General features: G+C 49.5%; 1 long non-coding RNA gene across 10 annotated transcripts; it reads left to right on the forward strand.

Annotated features, from left to right (window-relative positions):
- Nucleotides 1-18,073: 18,073 nt before the first annotated feature.
- LOC127918191 (uncharacterized) lies at nt 18,074-19,401 on the forward strand. Of its 10 annotated transcripts, XR_008099400.1 has the most exons (5): nt 18,074-18,121; nt 18,154-18,195; nt 18,307-19,009; nt 19,046-19,230; nt 19,385-19,399. It is a non-coding gene; the product is annotated as an uncharacterized LOC127918191 (long non-coding RNA). The 10 variants fall into 10 exon arrangements; XR_008099398.1 differs by lacking the exon at nt 18,074-18,121 and having other exon boundaries at nt 18,160-18,787; nt 18,825-19,009; XR_008099405.1 differs by lacking the exon at nt 18,074-18,121 and having other exon boundaries at nt 18,160-18,565; nt 18,603-19,009.

Here is a 19,401-nt window from a genome sequence, read left to right on the forward strand (position 1 = left end):
ATTATTTACTGGGGCCCAGTGGGGAGTGGATTCATATACAGTTATTATTTACTGGGGCCCAGTGGAGACTGGATTCATACACAGGATTTACTGGGACCCAGTGGGTCACAGTGGATTCATATACAGAATTATACTGGGACCCAGTGAAGGGAGGGTGGATTGAATCACAGTTATTGTTACAGTGAAGGGCCCAGTGGAGGGTGGAATCATATGCACAGTGAACTGGGGCCCAGTGTCCTGAATTCAATGTAGTTACAGTGAACCCAGTAGAGGGGGGTGAATCACAACGTCACAGTGAAGGATAGAGGGGGGTGAATCACAACGTCACAGTGAAGGACCCAGTAGGGGGGTGAATCACAACGTCACAGTGAATTTACTGGGGCCCAGTGAACCACAACGTCACAGTGAAGGGTAGAGGGGGTGAATTACAACGTCACAGTGAAGGATTATAGGGGGTGAATCACTGGGACCCAGTGGGGAAGGGGGGAATTCATATACAGTTATTATTGAAGGGGCCCAGGGGGTGATTCATAACAGTCACAGTGAAGGATAGAGGGGGTGAATCACAACAGTTATTATTAGACTGGGACCCAGTGGGGGTGAATTTGTGTGGTAGACAGTGAAGGATAGAGGGGGTGCACAACGTCAGTGAAGGGTAGAGGGGGTGAATCACAACTTCACAGTGAAGGATAGAGGGGGTGAATTTACGCACAGTGAAGGGTAGAGGGGGTGAATCACAACGTCACAGTGAAGGATAGAGGGGGGTGAATCACAACGTCACAGTGAAGGGTAGAGGGGAGTGAATCACAACGTCACAGTGAAGGGTAGAGGGGGGTGAATCACAACGTCACAGTGAAGGATAGAGGGGGGTGAATCACAACGTCACAGTGAAGGATAGAGGGGGGTGAACCACAACGTCACAGTGAAGGGTAGAGGGGGGTGAATCACAACGTCACAGTGAAGGATAGAGGGGAGTGAACCACAACGTCACAGTGAAGGATAGAGGGGGGTGAACCACAACGTCACAGTGAAGGATAGAGGGGGGTGAATCACAACGTCACAGTGAAGGATAGAGGGGGGTGAACCACAACGTCACAGTGAAGGGTAGAGGGGGGTGAACCACAACGTCACAGTGAAGGATAGAGGGGGGTGAACCACAACGTCACAGTGAAGGATAGAGGGGGGTGAACCACAACGTCACAGTGAAGGATAGAGGGGGGTGAACCACAACGTCACAGTGAAGGATAGAGGGGGGTGAACCACAACGTCACAGTGAAGGGTAGAGGGGGGTGAATCACAACGTCACAGTGAAGGGTAGAGGGGGTGAATCACAACGTCACAGTGAAGGATAGAGGGGGGTGAACCACAACGTCACAGTGAAGGATAGAGGGGGGTGAATCACAACGTCACAGTGAAGGATAGAGGGGGTGAATCACAACGTCACAGTGAAGGATAGAGGGGGTGAATCACAACGTCACAGTGAAGGATAGAGGGGGGTGAACCACAACGTCACAGTGAAGGGTAGAGGGGGGTGAATCACAACGTCACAGTGAAGGATAGAGGGGGGTGAATCACAACGTCACAGTGAAGGATAGAGGGGGGTGAATCACAACGTCACAGTGAAGGATAGAGGGGGGTGAACCACAACGTCACAGTGAAGGATAGAGGGGGGTGAATCACAACGTCACAGTGAAGGGTAGAGGGGGTGAACCACAACGTCACAGTGAAGGATAGAGGGGGGTGAATCACAACGTCACAGTGAACGCTATGAAGCTTTGTATGATGATGTGATTTGTGTCCCTTCTGAATTCACTACTTTGGAGGCCAGTAATGAAATGGAGGAAGAGACCTGAAGCCACAGCGATGAGGGAAAGGTTTGTGTTTTTGGAGAACTGTGTGTGTGATGCCAGAGAGTATCACTAAAGATGGACGCTTCCTCATCTCTCTGTTTTTAGAATTCTTCCTCACTCTTTGTCAACAATAGCCTATTTGTGGCCAATAAAGGTGTATGTACTGACCTCAAACCGGTCTCCCTCTTGTAGTATATCTGCCTTTATCCAGTCTCCCTCTCATCCCCTCATTCTCCACACAGTTTGTTGTTCATTTAATGCACTTTTCAAACTCATTCCTCGGAGGGCAGAGTGTCTCTGGGCTTTCACTGTTCCCTTGTACTTGATGAAATTAGGTTACTATTTAGTAAGAATCTCCCCTCACCTGGTTGTCTAGGTCTTAATTGAAAGGAAAAACCAGCAGACACTGGGCTCCCATGGAAATGACTGAGTTCGACACTCCTGATCTAATGTTTGAATAATAAACAAGGCAAGGCAAGTTTGCACTGAAGTCTGCCTGCTTATTCTTAGCAGTCAGTGTTTTGTGTAGTGCTTGGTGTAGATCTCACATTTCACTGTGTATCTCTCTCCTCTCATCATTTCTCCTGTTTGAGAACGATCCCCTCCAGCTGCCTACCACTTCTCAGTTAGCTATGGAAAATCCAGCTGGCTTGCTCCTCCTGAAATATTGATCAAAACTCAACATCCCTTAACTTGTCATTTGCAAAGTGCACCGCTGTAACAGATACTCAGGTCTTCCGAGTGGCGCAGTGGTCTCAAGCACTGCATCTCAGTGCTAGAGGCGTCACTACAGATATCCTGGTTCCAATCCAGGCTGTATCACAACCGTCTGTGATTGGGAGTCCTATAGGGCGGCGCACAATTGGCCCAGCGTCATCTGGGTTTGGGCCTCTCGGTAGGCCTGTCGTTCAGAATAAGAATTTGTTCTTAACTAACTTGCATAGTTAAATAATAGTTTTTTAATACAAAACATGAACAAAAAATAAATAAACATGGTTCCATGGCATGGTTCCACTTCTCTGGCTTTCTTTAGGGCATAGTTAACCTCTCTGGCTGTTCTTTCGCAAATGGTTCCACTTCTCTGGCTGTTCTTTAGGGCATGGTTCCACCTCTCTCGCTGTTCTTTTGGGCATGGTTCCACCTCTCTCGCTGTTCTTTAGGGCATGGTTCCACCTCTCTCGCTGTTCTTTAGGGCATGGTTCCACCTCTCTGGCTGTTCTTTAAGATGGTTCCACTTCACTGGCTGTTCGGGCGGCATGGTTCCACCTCTCTAGCTGTTCTTTAGGGCATGGTTCCACCTCTCTGGCTGTTCAGGGCATGGTTCCACCTCTCTGGCTGTTCTTTAGGGCATGGTTCCCAACCGGTTGATAGCAGGAACTCTCAGCTTTGCCTCCAAAATTTTCCTAATCTTTGTTTTGGAACAATCAGCTGTGGAATGCACATGGGATGTTGACATTGGGAGCACCAGTGAGGGTCAAAATGCACATGGGATGTTGACTTGGGAGCACCAGTGGGGTCCATACATGGGATGTTGACTTGGGAGCACCAGTGGGGTCAGAATGCACATGGGATGGTGACGTGGGAGCACCAGTGGGGGTCAGAATGCACATGGGATGTTGACTTGGGAGCACCAGTGGGGGTCAGATACATGGGATGTTGACTTGGGAGCACCAGTGGGGGTCAGAATGCACATGGGATGTTGACTTGGGAGCACCAGTGGGGGTCAGATACATGGGATGTTGACTTGGGAGCACCAGTGGGGGTCAGAATGCACATGGGATGGTGAATGGGAGCACCAGACAGGGGTCAGAATGCACATGGGATGTTGACTTGGGAGCACCAGTGGGGGTCAGATGCATGGGATGTTGACTTGGGAGCACCAGTGGGGGCAGAATGCACATGGGATGTTGACTTGGGAGCACCAGTTCAGAATGCACATGGGATGTTGACTTGGGACACCAGTAGAGCCTCAGAATGCACATGGGATGTTGACTGTGGGACACCAGTGGGGGTCAGAATGCATGGGATGTTCTTGGGACACCAGTGGGGGTCAGAATGCACATGGGATGTTGACTTGGGACACCAGTAGAGGTCAGAATGCACATGGGATTTTGACTTGGGACACCAGTGGGGCTGTCAGAATGCACATGGGATGTCTGACTTGGGAGCACTGGCTGTTGGGGGTCAGAATGCACATGGGATGTTGACTTGGGAGCACCAGTGGGGTTTTAATGCACATGGGATGTTGACTTGGGAGCACCAGTGGAGGTCAGATACATGGGATGTTGACTTGGGAGCACCAGTGGAGGTCAGAACATGGGATGTTGACTTGGGAGCACCAGTGGAGTTCAGAATGCACATGGGATGTTTTGGGACACCAGTGGATTCAGAATGCTCTGGGATGTTGACTTGGGACACCAGTGGAGGTCAGATCATGGATGTTGATTGGGACACCAGTGGAGGTCAGACATGGGATGTTGACTTGGGACACCAGTGGCTGGCCAGATAATGGTATGTTCTTTAGCACCATTTCAGACCTCCATGGGATGTTGACTTGGGACACCAGTGGGTGTCAGATACATGGGATGTTGACTTGGGAGCACCAGTGGAGGTCAGATACATGGGATGTTGACTTGGGACACCAGTGGAGGCAGATACATGGGATGTTGAATGGGACACCTCTCTGGCTGTTGACTTTGGGACACCAGTGGAGGTCAGATACATGGGATGTTGACTTGGGAGCACCAGTGGAGGTCAGATACATCTGGATGTTGACTTGGGAGCACCAGTTCCAGGTCAGATACATGGATGTTGACTTGGGCACCAGTTCAGATACATGGGATGTTGACTTGGGACACCAGTTTCAGAACATGGCTGTTCTTGGGAGCACCATGGGGGTCAGATACATGGGATGTCTTTAGGGACACCATGGAGTTCAGATACATGGGATGTTCTTGGGAGCACCATGGTTCAGATACATGGGATGTTCTTGGGACACCAGTGAGTTCAGAACATGGGATGTTGACTTGGGACACCAGTGGAGGTCAGATACATGGGATGTTGACTTGGGACACCAGTGGAGGTCAGATACATGGGATGTTGACTTGGGACACCAGTGGAGGCCAGATACATGGGATGTTGACTTGGGACACCAGTGGAGGTCAGATACATGGGATTTGACTTGGGACACCAGTGGAGGTCCTACATGGGATGTTGACTTGGGAACCAGTGGAGGTCAGATACATGGGCTTGACTTGGGACACCAGTGGTTGTCAGATTTACATGGGATGCTGACTTGGAGCACCAGTGGAGGTCAGAACATGAAAGATGTTTTGGGACACCAGTGGAGCTCAAATACATGGGATTTCTTGGGACACCAGTGGAGGTCAGATACATGGGATGTTGACTTGGGACACCAGTGGAGGTCAGATACAATTTGAGAACACTGGACTTGTTTTATCATTTGAGGAATATTTCAAGCAAAGTCATTTGTATCATTTTACTTTGTCTGTGAAAACCATTAGCACAGGTAATCTAACTAGATTTACCAGTAGCCAGAGTCATTTATTTCTTAATTCATGAATAGGGAAAAATGTGTGCCACATGGCTCTGGGCTTAGCTATACCACAGCCTCTGCCATAGAAACAAACAGAGCATGGCTTGATTTCAGTGGTTGCACATTTACATGCAGAAAACTGCCACTGTCTCTAAAGACCTATTTTAGCCGGAGCTAAAAACAACATTATTTCTGGTCAGATTTGGAACTCTCTTAAAGGGTACTTACAATTTTAACCATCATGAGTATTTTATCATAAATATTTCAAATACTAAAATAATTTAATGTATAAAAAACTTTGCCCAGAAAATTGCTGATTTGCAGTACCCCTCAGAGGATGGGTCTTTTACCTTAAAACATGAATGGGAAAAGTGTGCCACGGAATGTTTATCCTCAAGGTGTAACATTGTGAAAAGGTTGGGAGCCTTTGTCTTAGGGAACATTGGGATTCAGCCTGGCCTGTCATCTGTTTGCTCTTCTGTAACATGGTGAAGAGCCCCCTCTGTCTTTGTCCTGTAACATTGTGAAGAGCCCCCCTGTCACAGATGCTTTTCTCTTCTGGTTGCCACTTCCTTGGGCTGTATTGTACTGTGTTTGTATTTGCTGCAGTGGGACCTCTTGGAAAAGGCCTCTCTTACTGTAGATAGCCATGGTTTTGCTCTTATCTCATCCTATCTCCCCTGACACCTGTGGCCTTAGTTGAGTCACTCCTCTTCAGAGAGGAAGTGTTTAGTTCTCCAACGAGGCAGAACAAACGGCTACAGCTGTTTTGACTGAACAGAAACACCGTCTGTGTACCACCGCTACGTAGCTAATGAGAACAGGTCACCCGATGCAACTGTAGATTACAGCCTTTTCATTTCTCACATTGCCTCCCATTCCTCTCCTGTTGTGTCACTGTTGTGTCACTGTTGTGTCACTGTTGTGTCACTGTTGTGTCACTGTTGTGTCACTGTTGTGTCACTGTTGTGTCACTGTTGTGTCACTGTTGTGTCACTGTTGTGTCACTGTTGTGACACTGTTGTGTCACTGTTATGACACTGTTGTGTAGCCTACTTGACAAACTTAGGGTTCAGATATGTAACCTCTCAAACCGAGTAGCTGGAAAATCCCCCAACTTCCCTCTTCCTGTCCCTCAGAAGTTGATCATTCCTTGACCCCCCCATGACTGAATAAGACCTGTCTAGCCTGCCTGTGGAGTCTTGGTGTACTAGAGGAGGAAGTAGAAACAGCTGCTGACAGGACAGAGCTCCACTCCGCCACTAGCTGTTATCTACAGCCCTGTTAAAGAAGCATGAGGGAGGGGAGAGACCGAGGGGACTGGAAGCTTGTCCAAGTCTAAGTTAGTCCTGTCTGAAAGCAGAGAGAGGCCCAGGCCACACCAGCTGTGGACTGCAGCTGCACCGGGAGGCTAGTGTGTGTGTGTCTCACAGCACTCCTTTCAGCAGGAAGTGTGTTAGCGTAGGGGTTATTTTTAAGATGTCCTCCATGTGATATGCTGCTGGAATCAGACTCATGCTATTGTTTTGTTTTAGTCCGGTCCGTGTCTGGCTCCGAACAGAGAGCAGCTTCCCCTCCTGGTGTGTGTGTGTGTGTGTGTGTGTGTGTGTGTGTGTGCCACAAGGGGGACATGCAGTACTACACCCCCCCATACACACACACGCACCCCCTCAGCTTCCCCAGGGGCATTATGATGTCACTTCCGGGTGCATTGATCGCTGTGTCAGGCTTGGCACTCCCAGCAGTCTGCTAGTCCCAGAGGAGGGAGTGTGACCGCGGATGCCGTCTGCTCGGTCGGTCTGAAGCTCAGGACACGGACCTCCTGACTGTAAAGTTGATGCTAGAGGCTGAGTGAAGGGTGTTTTGTTGTGATGGTCTAGTTGTTGTTTAGACAGCAAGCCCTGTTTGTAGTGTAGGCTGTTAGTTTACTGCCTCACCTTCCCTCTTAACACACGTTCAGATGAAACAAGAACTGTTTGTAGTGTAGGCTGTTAGTTTACTGCCTCACCTTCCCTCTTAACACACGTTCAGATGAAACAAGCCCTGTTTGTAGTGTAGGCTGTTAGTTTACTGCTTCACCTTCCCTCTTAACACACGTTTAGATGAAACAAGCCCTGTTTGTAGTGTAGGCTGTTAGTTTACTGCTTCACCTTCCCTCTTAACACACGTTCAGATGAAACAAGCCCTGTTTGTAGTGTAGGCTGTTAGTTTACTGCTTCACCTTCCCTCTTAACACACGTTTAGATGAAACAAGCCCTGTTTGTAGTGTAGGCTGTTAGTTTACTGCTTTACCTTCCCTCTTAACACACGTTTAGATGAAACAAGCCCTGTTTGTAGTGTAGACTGTTAGTTTACATTTACATTACATTTAAGTCATTTAGCAGACGCTCTTATCCAGAGCGACTTACAAATTGGTGCATTCATCTTATGACATCCAGTGGAACAGCCACTTTACAATAGTGCATCTAAATCTTTTAAGGGGGGTGAGAAGGATTACTTTATCCTATCCTAGGTATTCCTTAAAGAGGTGGGGTTTCAGGTGTCTCCGGAAGGTGGTGATTGACTCCGCTGTCCTGGCGTCGTGAGGGAGTTTGTTCCACCATTGGGGGGCCAGAGCAGCGAACAGTTTTGACTGGGCTGAGCGGGAACTGTACTTCCTCAGTGGTCGGGAGGCGAGCAGGCCAGAGGTGGATGAACGCAGTGCCCTTGTTTGGGTGTAGGGCCTGATCAGAGCCTGGAGGTACTGAGGTGCCGTTCCCCTCACAGCTCCGTAGGCAAGCACCATGGTCTTGTAGCGGATGCGAGCTTCAACTGGAAGCCAGTGGAGAGAGCGGAGGAGCGGGGTGACGTGAGAGAACTTGGGAAGGTTGAACACCAGACGGGCTGCGGCGTTCTGGATGAGTTGTAGGGTTTAATGGCACAGGCAGGGAGCCCAGCCAACAGCGATTTGCAGTAATCCAGACGGGAGATGACAAGTGCCTGGATTAGGACCTGCGCCGCTTCCTGTGTGAGGCAGGGTCGTACTCTGCGGATGTTGTAGAGCATGAACCTACAGGAACGGGCCACTGCCTTGATGTTAGTTGAGAACGACAGGGTGTTGTCCAGGATCACGCCAAGGTTCTTAGCGCTCTGGGAGGAGGACACAATGGAGTTGTCAACCGTGATGGCGAGATCATGGAACGGGCAGTCCTTCCCCGGAAGGGTCCTTCTCCGTCTTGCCAAGGTTCAGCTTGAGGTGGTGATCCGTCATCCACACTGATATGTCTGCCAGACATGCAGAGATGCGATTCGCCACCTGGTCATCAGAAGGGGGAAAGGAGAAGATTAATTGTGTGTCGTCTGCATAGCAATGATAGGAGAGACCATGTGAGGTTATGACAGAGCCAAGTGACTTGGTGTATAGCGAGAATAGGAGAGGGCCTAGAACAGAGCCCTGGGGGACACCAGTGGTGAGAGCGCGTGGTGAGGAGACAGATTCTCGCCACGCCACCTGGTAGGAGCGACCTGTCAGGTAGGACGCAATCCAAGCGTGGGCCGCGCCGGAGATGCCCAACTCAGAGAGGGTGGAGAGGAGGATCTGATGGTTCACAGTATCGAAGGCAGCTGATAGGTCTAGAAGGATGAGAGCAGAGGAGAGAGAGTTAGCTTTAGCAGTGCGGAGCGCCTCTGTGATACAGAGAAGAGCAGTCTCAGTTGAATGACTAGTCTTGAAACCTGACTGATTTGGATCAAGAAGGTCATTCTGAGAGAGATAGCGGGAGAGCTGGCCAAGGACGGCACGTTCAAGAGTTTTGGAGAGAAAAGAAAGAAGGGATACTGGTCTGTAGTTGTTGACATCGGAGGGATCGAGTGTAGGTTTTTTCAGAAGGGGTGCAACTCTCGCTCTCTTGAAGACGGAAGGGACGTAGCCAGCGGTCAGGGATGAGTTGATGAGCGAGGTGAGGTAAGGGAGAAGGTCTCCGGAAATGGTCTGGAGAAGAGAGGAGGGGATAGGGTCGAGCGGGCAGGTTGTTGGGCGGCCGGCCGTCACAAGACGCGAAGAAGTTTACTGCATCACCTTCCCTCTTAACACACGTTTAGATGAAACAAGCCCTGTTTGTAGTGTAGGCTGTTAGTTTACTGCTTCACCTTCCCTCTTAACACACGTTTAGATGAAACAAGCCCTGTTTGTAGTGGAGGCTAATACATTGAGTTCCAAAAGTATTGGGGACAGTGACACATTTTGTGACATTGCGTGCTATGAATATGGGACCAAATATTTTTGGTACCAGTTTAATACACACAAGTGAATTTGTCCCAATACTTTTGGTCCCCTAAAATGGGGGAACTAGGTTTAGGAATGCTGTCATTTCTAAACGGTTCAACCGATAGGGATGAAAATACCCTCAAATTTAAAGCTGACAGTTTGTCATTGTATCATTTCAAATTCATAGTGCTGGAGTACAGAGCCAAAACAACACATTTGTCACTTTCCCAATACTGTTGGAGCTCACTGTTCTGTTTCTTCCTATAGATGAAACAAGCTGCTTCCTATTGAAATGGGTACAACAGATGCTCCTCACCCTGAAGGGCCTAGTCTCATCCAACGATACATGTTTCATTGGCTAACTAACGAGGCCTAATTTAATTTCACTACCATGAGTCCGGACCTTCACCGGATAATGAGCTCTTCCTGTTGATGATCATGTAATACACTTCTGGAGACATTAATGGTTCATTTTCTCATTTCTGGAAGACCTACTACTAAAACCACATTTTTATTGATACATTATTTTATACATAACTCTTTATTTTAACATTCATTAATCATGATGTGTAGCATGTTTAAGAGACTAATAACACGAGTAGAATCAGCCTTAATTGAATTATCCCATTTGCCTATATAATGTTTTATATAATGTTTAGTTACTACATTATCCATCAGAGTTAGGCTATGTCTAGTGGTTACACCTACTTCCTGGGGGGGACGCCTGTTATCTGCATGGTGTTGGCTCAGTCTTATTGGTCATCACTTACTATGATGCTTTAGAAAATGGTTCTGTGCGGAGCTAAGGTCAATTGGAGGCACCACTCAGTCACTCTCCCCATCTGGCCTTTTGGAGGTGAAATCAATGCCCCCTTCTCTCTAAAGGACCCTCTCCTTGTATTGGGTCACCATCTGCCAGTGGGATCCCCGCCCGGCCGTCCTCCATTTTAACAACGTCAGGAATTTAAGGCAGCTCAGTGTCTACAGCTCATCAGCCTCTCGTGTTGATGCTGATGTTCCATTCTATTAGAGGACCAATGTGCATCCATCCGCTGGCCTTGTTGCTGCACGAATCAGGCTGTTGAGTTACTGTGTGATTCATGTAATGTGGGCTGGCTGGGTTATTTAATGATTTCTAGTTCTTATATATTCTAGTTATTTATAATGAATGTTGACTGAGTGCTGTGGGGATGTTGTGTTAGATTAGAACACAGACCATACCTTGAAACAGACAGTTTCAGACTGGACAGACAGACTGAAACAGCATTAAGAGGTTAGGCTGTGTGATTGTGTCATCACGCATCTCTCCTGTTCTGATGGTGGCGTGGATCCTCACCGCCCTCTCGTTGACACATTGTGAGGAGCTTCCAGATCAATGCTATCAGATGTAGATATGGTGATGTTGGTGAGGTCTCTGACCCTTGAGTAGCCTAGAGAGACGATCAGTCCTTTTAGAAGGGTCAAAATATCACCTGGATCTGTGTGTTTCCAAGCTGTTTTAGGGCCTGTAGCGTGTAGGAACATAGTCCCTCTGCTAACATGCAGCGCCAGCCGAACATCCCCCAGTGGTCCCATCAGTCCACAGACTTCCACTGCGTTCCCTCTGTATCCTGTATGATATTAGGTGTACAGCAAACCAGGCCTGTCTGTTAGGTTAAATACATCTTGTCATATTAAGGCAGGGGGGTTATTCATCTGCCTCAGCTGTCGTTAGAGAGGGACACTGACTGACCCAGGGAATCACTAACGTTGTTTTTGGCAGCTGTGGATATACCCTGGAAAGGCAATGTACGGCGTCTGCCTAAGCTGTTCAGCACGCATACAGGCTGCTGCAAACACACATGTTCATGCGCAAACACACCTGAGGTACAATCTGTCCCATGTGTGTGTGTGTCCCTTCTGTGTACGCGTTGTGTGTGTGTTGCCGTGGTGAGGACTGAGATAAAGGGATAATTAGCCCCAGAGGACAGAGCTCTCTCTCTCGGGACGGGAACGTTAAGGGGTGAGACAGGGACGGTAACGTTAAGGGGTGAGAGGGAGACAGGCTGCAGGGACGGTAACGTTAAGGGGTGAGACAGGGACGGTAACGTTAAGGGGTGAGAGGGAGACAGGGACGGTAACGTTAAGGGGTGAGAGGGAGACGGGGACGGTAACGTTAAGGGGTGAGACGGGGACGGTAACGTTAAGGGGTGAGACAGGGACGGTAACGTTAAGGGGTGAGAGGGAGACAGGGACGGTAACGTTAAGGGGTGAGAGGGAGACAGGGACGGTAACGTTAAGTGGTGAGAGAGAGGTAGTGGCAGGCTGCTATGTCCCATCCTTTACCCCTCTTCATCGTAGATTTCTACTGTACTAGTCAAATAGCCACACATGACATGCCAAGGAAGGAAGGAAGGAAGGAAGGGCTTATGTCTTGTCGGTGACTTGTGAGTGTGCATGCTTCATGTATTTGTACACTTTGCATTCAATCATAAGCACACACACACCCCAACTGAATTCCTTAGGCTGTGTATGTTTCCTGTGTACTGGTTTCACAGAGCTGAGTGGTGTAGCTCTCCCAGCGATATGAATGCTGGTCCTCTTGAACCTTAATAGGTGTCTGAAACAGAGCCAGCTACTGTGTTGCAGCCTGCAGCTCTCCCTGGCTGTCTCTCTGAACCCCACTATTTTCTATAGTTAGACTGTTCTGTTGTTACCATGGCGCCCTAGTAGCAGCCTAAGCACAGAGCTCCTGTAGATGTGTACATATGAAGTCATTTTTGTAGGTGTTAATGGTTGATAGTTTTAGATAGCAGAGTGTTTATTGCATGTATCTGGCGTTTTTCAGCCATGGATTTGCAGATTGACTGACAGGTTAACATGTTTTTCAGCCATGGATTTGCAGATTGACTGACAGGTTAACATGTTTTTCAGCCATGGATTTGCAGATTGACTGACAGGTTAACATGTTTTTGCTTGGCTAACTAGCTAGCTAGCTGGCTAATGTTTTTTGCTTGGCTAGCTAGCTAGCTGGCTAATGTTTTTGCTTGGCTAACTAGCTAGCTAGCTGGCTAATGTTTTTGCTTGGCTAACTAGCTAGCTAGCTGGCTAATGTTTTTGCTTGGCTAACTAGCTAGCTAGCTGGCTAATGTTTTTGTTTCACCTGGCTGCCAATTCCTGATCTTCTGACAACATCATTTGAAAAGTGGCCTGAGGGGTGAGGGGAATGGGAGACAGAGGACTACAGCAGTGCCGAGGCAGAGGGCTCGTGGTGAGGACGACTGGCTACTATTCTGAACGTTGTGTGGTGATCTTTCTGTCGCCCAGAGCTGCTGAGGCATCACCCAAGTGGTGCTACACAGAGAGGAAGAGGAGAAGCCCAGTAGCTGTAAGAGTCAGACTGGTTCCCTGATTTACCCTCTACAAGATATCAGCAGACCCCACCGTCTACCATCCTCTGACCAGCTCTCTCTGCTCAACCAATTATTTATTTATTTATTTATTTCACCTTTATTTAACTAGTTGAGAACAAGTTCTCATTTACAACTATTACAACAGCCTCCTCTCGCTCTGTGTTCGAGAAGCCTCCTCTCGCTCTGTGTGCTAGAAGCCTCCTCTCGCTCTGTGTGCTAGAAGCCTCCTCTCGCTCTGTGTGCTAGAAGCCTCCTCTCGCTCTGTGTGCTAGAAGCCTCCTCTCGCTCTGTGTGCTAGAAGCCTCCTCTCGCTCTGTGTGCTAGAAGCCTCCTCTCGCTCTGTGTTCTAGAAGCCTCCTCTCGCTCTGTGTTCTTTCTAGAAGCCTCCTCTCGCTCTGTGTTCTAGAAGCCTCCTCTCGCTCTGTGTTCTTTCTAGAAGCCTCCTCTCGCTCTGTGTTCTTTCTAGAAGCCTCCTCTCGCTCTGTGTTCTTTCTAGATGCCTCCTCTCGCTCTGTGTTCTTTCTAGAAGCCTCCTCTCGCTCTGTGTTCTTTCTAGAAGCCTCCTCTCGCTCTGTGTTCTTTCTAGAAGCCTCCCTCGCTCGCTCTGTGTTCTTTCTAGAAGCCTCCTCTCGCTCTGTGTTCTTTCTAGAAGCCTCCTCTCGCTCTGTGTTCTTTCTAGAAGCCTCCTCTCGCTCTGTGTTCTTTGTAGAAGCCTCCTCTCGCTCTGTGTTCTTTCTAGAAGCCTCCTCTCGCTCTGTGTTCTTTCTAGAAGCCTCCTCTCGCTCTGTGTTCTTTCTAGAAGCCTCCTCTTGCTCTGTGTTCTTTCTAGAAGCTTCCTCTCTGTGCTCACTGCTCAGAGTGTGTTGGGCAGCGCTCTGTTCTGCAGCCTCTGCTTTCCCAAAGTGTGTTTTAACGCGAGTCACTCTGGCACATCAGCGGGAGGGAGTGTGTGACTCACCACCGTGAGAGCGGGCCGATGACAGCATAGTGTGCGGGGGCACTCGAGGCTACTGCTCAACTCAGTAAGCATCGCCCCATCGAGGCTCAGGGTCCTTCTTTAAAGTTAATACTGTCCTTTGATGGGTCTTGTTCTCTTTTAAATCCCCCTCCCCAGTCAATGAGCTCTTTAACATGCTGGGAATTATAGCAGGAGGACCCACACACACATGCAGGCTATATCTACCTCTGAGTAGTGGTGACCTCATTCATAGCCACCACTACTAACTGTGACCAATGCATTGTGTTTATTCCTTTAGTATTAGTCAGCCAGATGCTAGTTGTTGCTTGTTTGTCAGGGCAGACCCTCATGTTGTCACTCTGGCCTCCTGACTGTGTAGCTTCTGTAGAAGGCTGGGTGTGTTATTTCCCAGAGGCTCCGAGCTGGTCTGACTGGAAGAGGAGGATGGAGGGAAGTAGAGAGGATGGAGGGAAGTAGAGAGGATGGAGGGAAGTAGAGAGGATGGAGGGAAGTAGAGAGGATGGAGGGAAGTAGAGAGGATGGAGGGAAGTAGAGAGGATGGAGGGAAGTAGAGAGGATGGAGGGAAGTAGAGAGGATGGAGGGAAGTAGAGAGGATGGAGGGAAGTAGAGAGGATGGAGGGAAGTAGAGAGGATGGAGGGAAGTAGAGAGGATGGAGGGAAGTAGAGGGGAGAGGAGGATGGAGTGGAGAGGAGGATAGAGGGAGGAGGGGAGAGGAGGATGGAGGAAAGTAGAGGGGAGAGGAGGATGGAGGGGAGAGGAGGATGGAGGGGAGAGGAGCATGGAGTGGAGAGGAGCATGGAGTGAAGTAGAGGACGATGGAGGGGAGAGGAGGATGGATGGAGGGAGGGAGGGAGGGAAGTAGAGGGGAGAGTAGGATGGAGGGGAGAGTAGGATGGAGGGGAGAGTAGGATGGAGGGGAGAGTAGGATGGAGGGGAGTAGAGGGGTGGTGAAATATAGGGGAGGATGGAAGTAGAGTGTGGGAAATTGAGGGGAGAGTAGAGGGAATTATAGAGGAGAAAGGGGGAGGTAGAGGGGAGAGGAGGAGAAATTAGGGAAGTAGAGGGGAGAGGAGGATGGAGTAGGAAGAGGGGAAATGAGGGAAGTAGAGAGAAGATTAGGGGGGATAAAGAAGCAGAGGAGACGGAATGGAAGTAGAGGAGAGAGTGGGTTGTGGTCCCATCCTGCTGCCCTACAGAGCTGAAAGGGAAGCCCCGCCCCCTTGCCCTGCCCCCAAGAGCAATGTACTCTTGGAAAACTGACTCTGTGAACGGAACATTGTGTGGGAAGCCCTTCACATCACAGACTCTTTGAAAGAGAAAAGGGAAAAACATTCTTGTCTGTGGAGGGGTTTCAGAATCTTGAGAGGCCTTGGGAGGACAGTGAATACAGCAGCTCAGAGCCCAGCTTGACCTTTGTGACCTGAGAGACAGTATCCAATTGAATTAAGTTCCAAATTTCATCTGGTCCTGTGGCTAGGCTTGGGCTGTGTCCCAAATGGCTCCCTATTCCCTATTTAGTGCTCTACTTTGGATGGATCCTGGTGAAAAGTATTGCACTAAATAGGGAATAGGGTGCATTTTGAGATGAAACCTTGACCGTCTGGATTCAGAGAGGCCAGAGGAACACAGACGCTGGATTCTTCTCTCCATCAGCCCTCCACTGCTCCTGCCGTGGAAATACCACCTCTTCTCAGTCCATTGACCAACATGTCCAGTCTGGGGACAGCAGGATTACAGACGGGCTCCGTGTTTGTTGTCGCGTTTCTGATCCGACTGGAAAACTGTTAATGTTGAAGGTGGGTGGGATATGCTCTCTGAACCTTCCCCAGCCCACCACAGTCATTCATATCATTCAGAGGCTGTAGAGAGCAGCGACAGTCCCACCCATCCTTTACCTCCTGTTCATGTTGAAGGTGGGTGGGATATGCTCTCTGAACCTTCCCCCAGCCCACCACAGTCATTCATATCATTCAGAGGCTGTAGAGAGCAGCGACAGTCCCACCCATCCTTTATCTCCTGTTCATGTTGAAGGTGGGTGGGATATGCTCTCTGAACCTTCCCCCAGCCCACCACAGTCATTCATATCATTCAGAGGCTGTAGAGAGCAGCGACAGTCCCACCCATCCTTTACCTCCTGTTCATGTTGAAGGTGGGTGGGATATGCTCTCTGAACCTTCCCCCAGCCCACCACAGTCATTCATATCATTCAGAGGTTGTAGAGAGCAGCGACAGTCCCACCCATCCTTTACCTCCTGTTCATGTTGAAGGTGGGTGGGATATGCTCTCTGAACCTTCCCCAGCCCACCACAGTCATTCATATCATTCAGAGGTTGTAGAGAGCAGCGACAGTCCCACCCATCCTTTATCTCCTGTTCATGTTGAAGGTGGGTGGGATATGCTCTCTGAACCTTCCCCCAGCCCACCACAGTCATTCATATCATTCAGAGGCTGTAGAGAGCAGCGACAGTCCCACCCATCCTTTACCTCCTGTTCATGTTGAAGGTGGGTGGGATATGCTCTCTGAACCTTCCCCAGCCCACCACAGTCATTCATATCATTCAGAGGTTGTAGAGAGCAGCGACAGTCCCACCCATCCTTTATCTCCTGTTCATGTTGAAGGTGGGTGGGATATGCTCTCTGAACCTTCCCCCAGCCCACCACAGTCATTCATATCATTCAGAGGCTGTAGAGAGCAGCGACAGTCCCACCCATCCTTTACCTCCTGTTCATGTTGAAGGTGGGTGGGATATGCTCTCTGAACCTTCCCCCAGCCCACCACAGTCATTCATATCATTCAGAGGCTGTAGAGAGCAGCGACAGTCCCACCCATCCTTTACCTCCTGTTCATGTTGAAGGTGGGTGGGATATGCTCTCTGAACCTTCCCCAGCCCACCACAGTCATTCATATCATTCAGAGGTTGTAGAGAGCAGCGACAGTCCCACCCATCCTTTATCTCCTGTTCATGTTGAAGGTGGGTGGGATATGCTCTCTGAACCTTCCCCAGCCCACCACAGTCATTCATATCATTCAGAGGCTGTAGAGAGCAGCGACAGTCCCACCCATCCTTTATCTCCTGTTCATGTTGAAGGTGGGTGGGATATGCTCTCTGAACCTTCCCCCAGCCCACCACAGTCATTCATATCATTCAGAGGCTGTAGAGAGCAGCGACAGTCCCACCCATCCTTTATCTCCTGTTCATGTTGAAGGTGGGTGGGATATGCTCTCTGAACCTTCCCCAGCCCACCACAGTCATTCATATCATTCAGAGGCTGTAGAGAGCAGCGACAGTCCCACCCATCCTTTACCTCCTGTTCATGTTGAAGGTGGGTGGGATATGCTCTCTGAACCTTCCCCCAGCCCACCACAGTCATTCATATCATTCAGAGGCTGTAGAGAGCAGCGACAGTCCCACCCATCCTTTATCTCCTGTTCATGTTGAAGGTGGGTGGGATATGCTCTCTGAACCTTCCCCCAGCCCACCACAGTCATTCATATCATTCAGAGGCTGTAGAGAGCAGCGACAGTCCCACCCATCCTTTATCTCCTGTTCATGTTGAAGGTGGGTGGGATATGCTCTCTGAACCTTCCCCCAGCCCACCACAGTCATTCATATCATTCAGAGGCTGTAGAGAGCAGCGACAGTCCCACCCATCCTTTATCTCCTGTTCATGTTGAAGGTGGGTGGGATATGCTCTCTGAACCTTCCCCAGCCCACCACAGTCATTCATATCATTCAGAGGTTGTAGAGAGCAGTGACAGTCCCACCCATCCTTTACCTCCTGTTCATTACATTTACATTTAAGTCATTTAGCAGACGCTCTTATCCAGAGCGACTTACATGACTTCCACGTCTGACAGAACCTGCATCATGCTGTCCCACACACCCACAACCACTACAGTGTTGTGCCTCGCTTAGCTGGGGTTACAGGACTGCAGAATGATCCCCTCCTACCTGGGCCAGCCTGGAGCAGTCAGGAGAGGAGAAGAACAGAGCAGATGGACAGACTGTGTGTGTGGGTATCTTTCTTTCTGTGCCAGGAGAAGGGGGAGAGAGAGGGGAGGTCTGGATATGGCTGAGACAGAGAAGAGAGAGAGGTCTGGATAAGGCTGAGACAGAGAAGAGAGAGAGGAGGTCTGGATATGGCTGAGACAGAGAAGAGAGAGAGGAGGTCTGGATATGGCTGAGCCAGAGAAGAGAGGGATGAGGTCTGGATAAGGCTGAGACAGAGAAGAGAGAGAGGAGGTCTGGATATGGCTGAGCAAGAGAAGAGAGAGAGGAGGTCTGGATATGGCTGAGCCAGAGAAGAGAGAGAGGAGGTCTGGATATGGCTGAGCCAGAGAAGAGAGGGATGAGGTCTGGATAAGGCTGAGACAGAGAAGAGAGAGAGGAGGTCTGGATATGGCTGAGCCAGAGAAGAGAGGGATGAGGTCTGGATAAGGCTGAGCCAGAGAAGAGAGAGAGGAGGTCTGGATATGGCTGAGGCAGAGAAGAGAGAGAGGAGGTCTGGATATGGCTGAGCCAGAGAAGAGAGGGATGAGGTCTGGATAAGGCTGAGACAGAGAAGAGAGAGAGGAGGTCTGGATATGGCTGAGCCAGAGAAGAGAGGGATGAGGTCTAGATAAGGCTGAGACAGAGAAGAGAAGGAGGAGGTCTGGATATGGCTGAGCCAGAGAAGAGAGGGATGAGGTCTAGATAAGGCTGAGACAGAGAAGAGAAGGAGGAGGTCTGGATATGGCTGAGCCAGAGAAGAGAGGGATGAGGTCTGGATAAGGCTGAGACAGAGAAGAGAGGGAGGAGGTCTGGATATGGCTGAGCCAGAGAAGAGAGGGATGAGGTCTGGATATGGCTGAGACAGAGAAGAGAGAGAGGAGGTCTGGATATGGCTGAGACAGAGAAGAGAGGGATGAGGTCTGGATATGGCTGAGACAGAGAAGAGAGAGAGGAGGTCTGGATATGGCTGAGACAGAGAAGAGAGGGATGAGGTCTGGATATGGCTGAGCCAGAGAAGAGAGAGGGAGGTCTGGATATGGCTGAGCCAGAGAAGAGAGAGAGGAGGTCTGGATATGGCTGAGACAGAGAAGAGAGAGAGGAGGTCTGGATATGGCTGAGACAGAGAAGAGAGAGAGGAGGTCTGGATATGGCTGAGACAGAGAAGAGAGAGAGGAGGTCTGGATATGGCTGAGCCAGAGAAGAGAGAGAGGAGGTCTGTATATGGCTGAGACAGACAGAGAGAGGAGGTCTGGATATGGCTGAGACAGAGAAGAGAGGGAGAGAGAGGTCTGGATATGGCTGAGACAGAGAAGAGAGGGAGAGAGGGGAGGTCTGGATATGGCTGAGACAGAGAAGAGAGAGAGGAGGTCTGGATATGGCTGAG

This window comes from Oncorhynchus keta, unplaced genomic scaffold (assembly GCF_023373465.1).
Source record: "Oncorhynchus keta strain PuntledgeMale-10-30-2019 unplaced genomic scaffold, Oket_V2 Un_contig_13672_pilon_pilon, whole genome shotgun sequence".
Classification (NCBI taxonomy): Eukaryota; Metazoa; Chordata; class Actinopteri; order Salmoniformes; family Salmonidae; genus Oncorhynchus; species Oncorhynchus keta.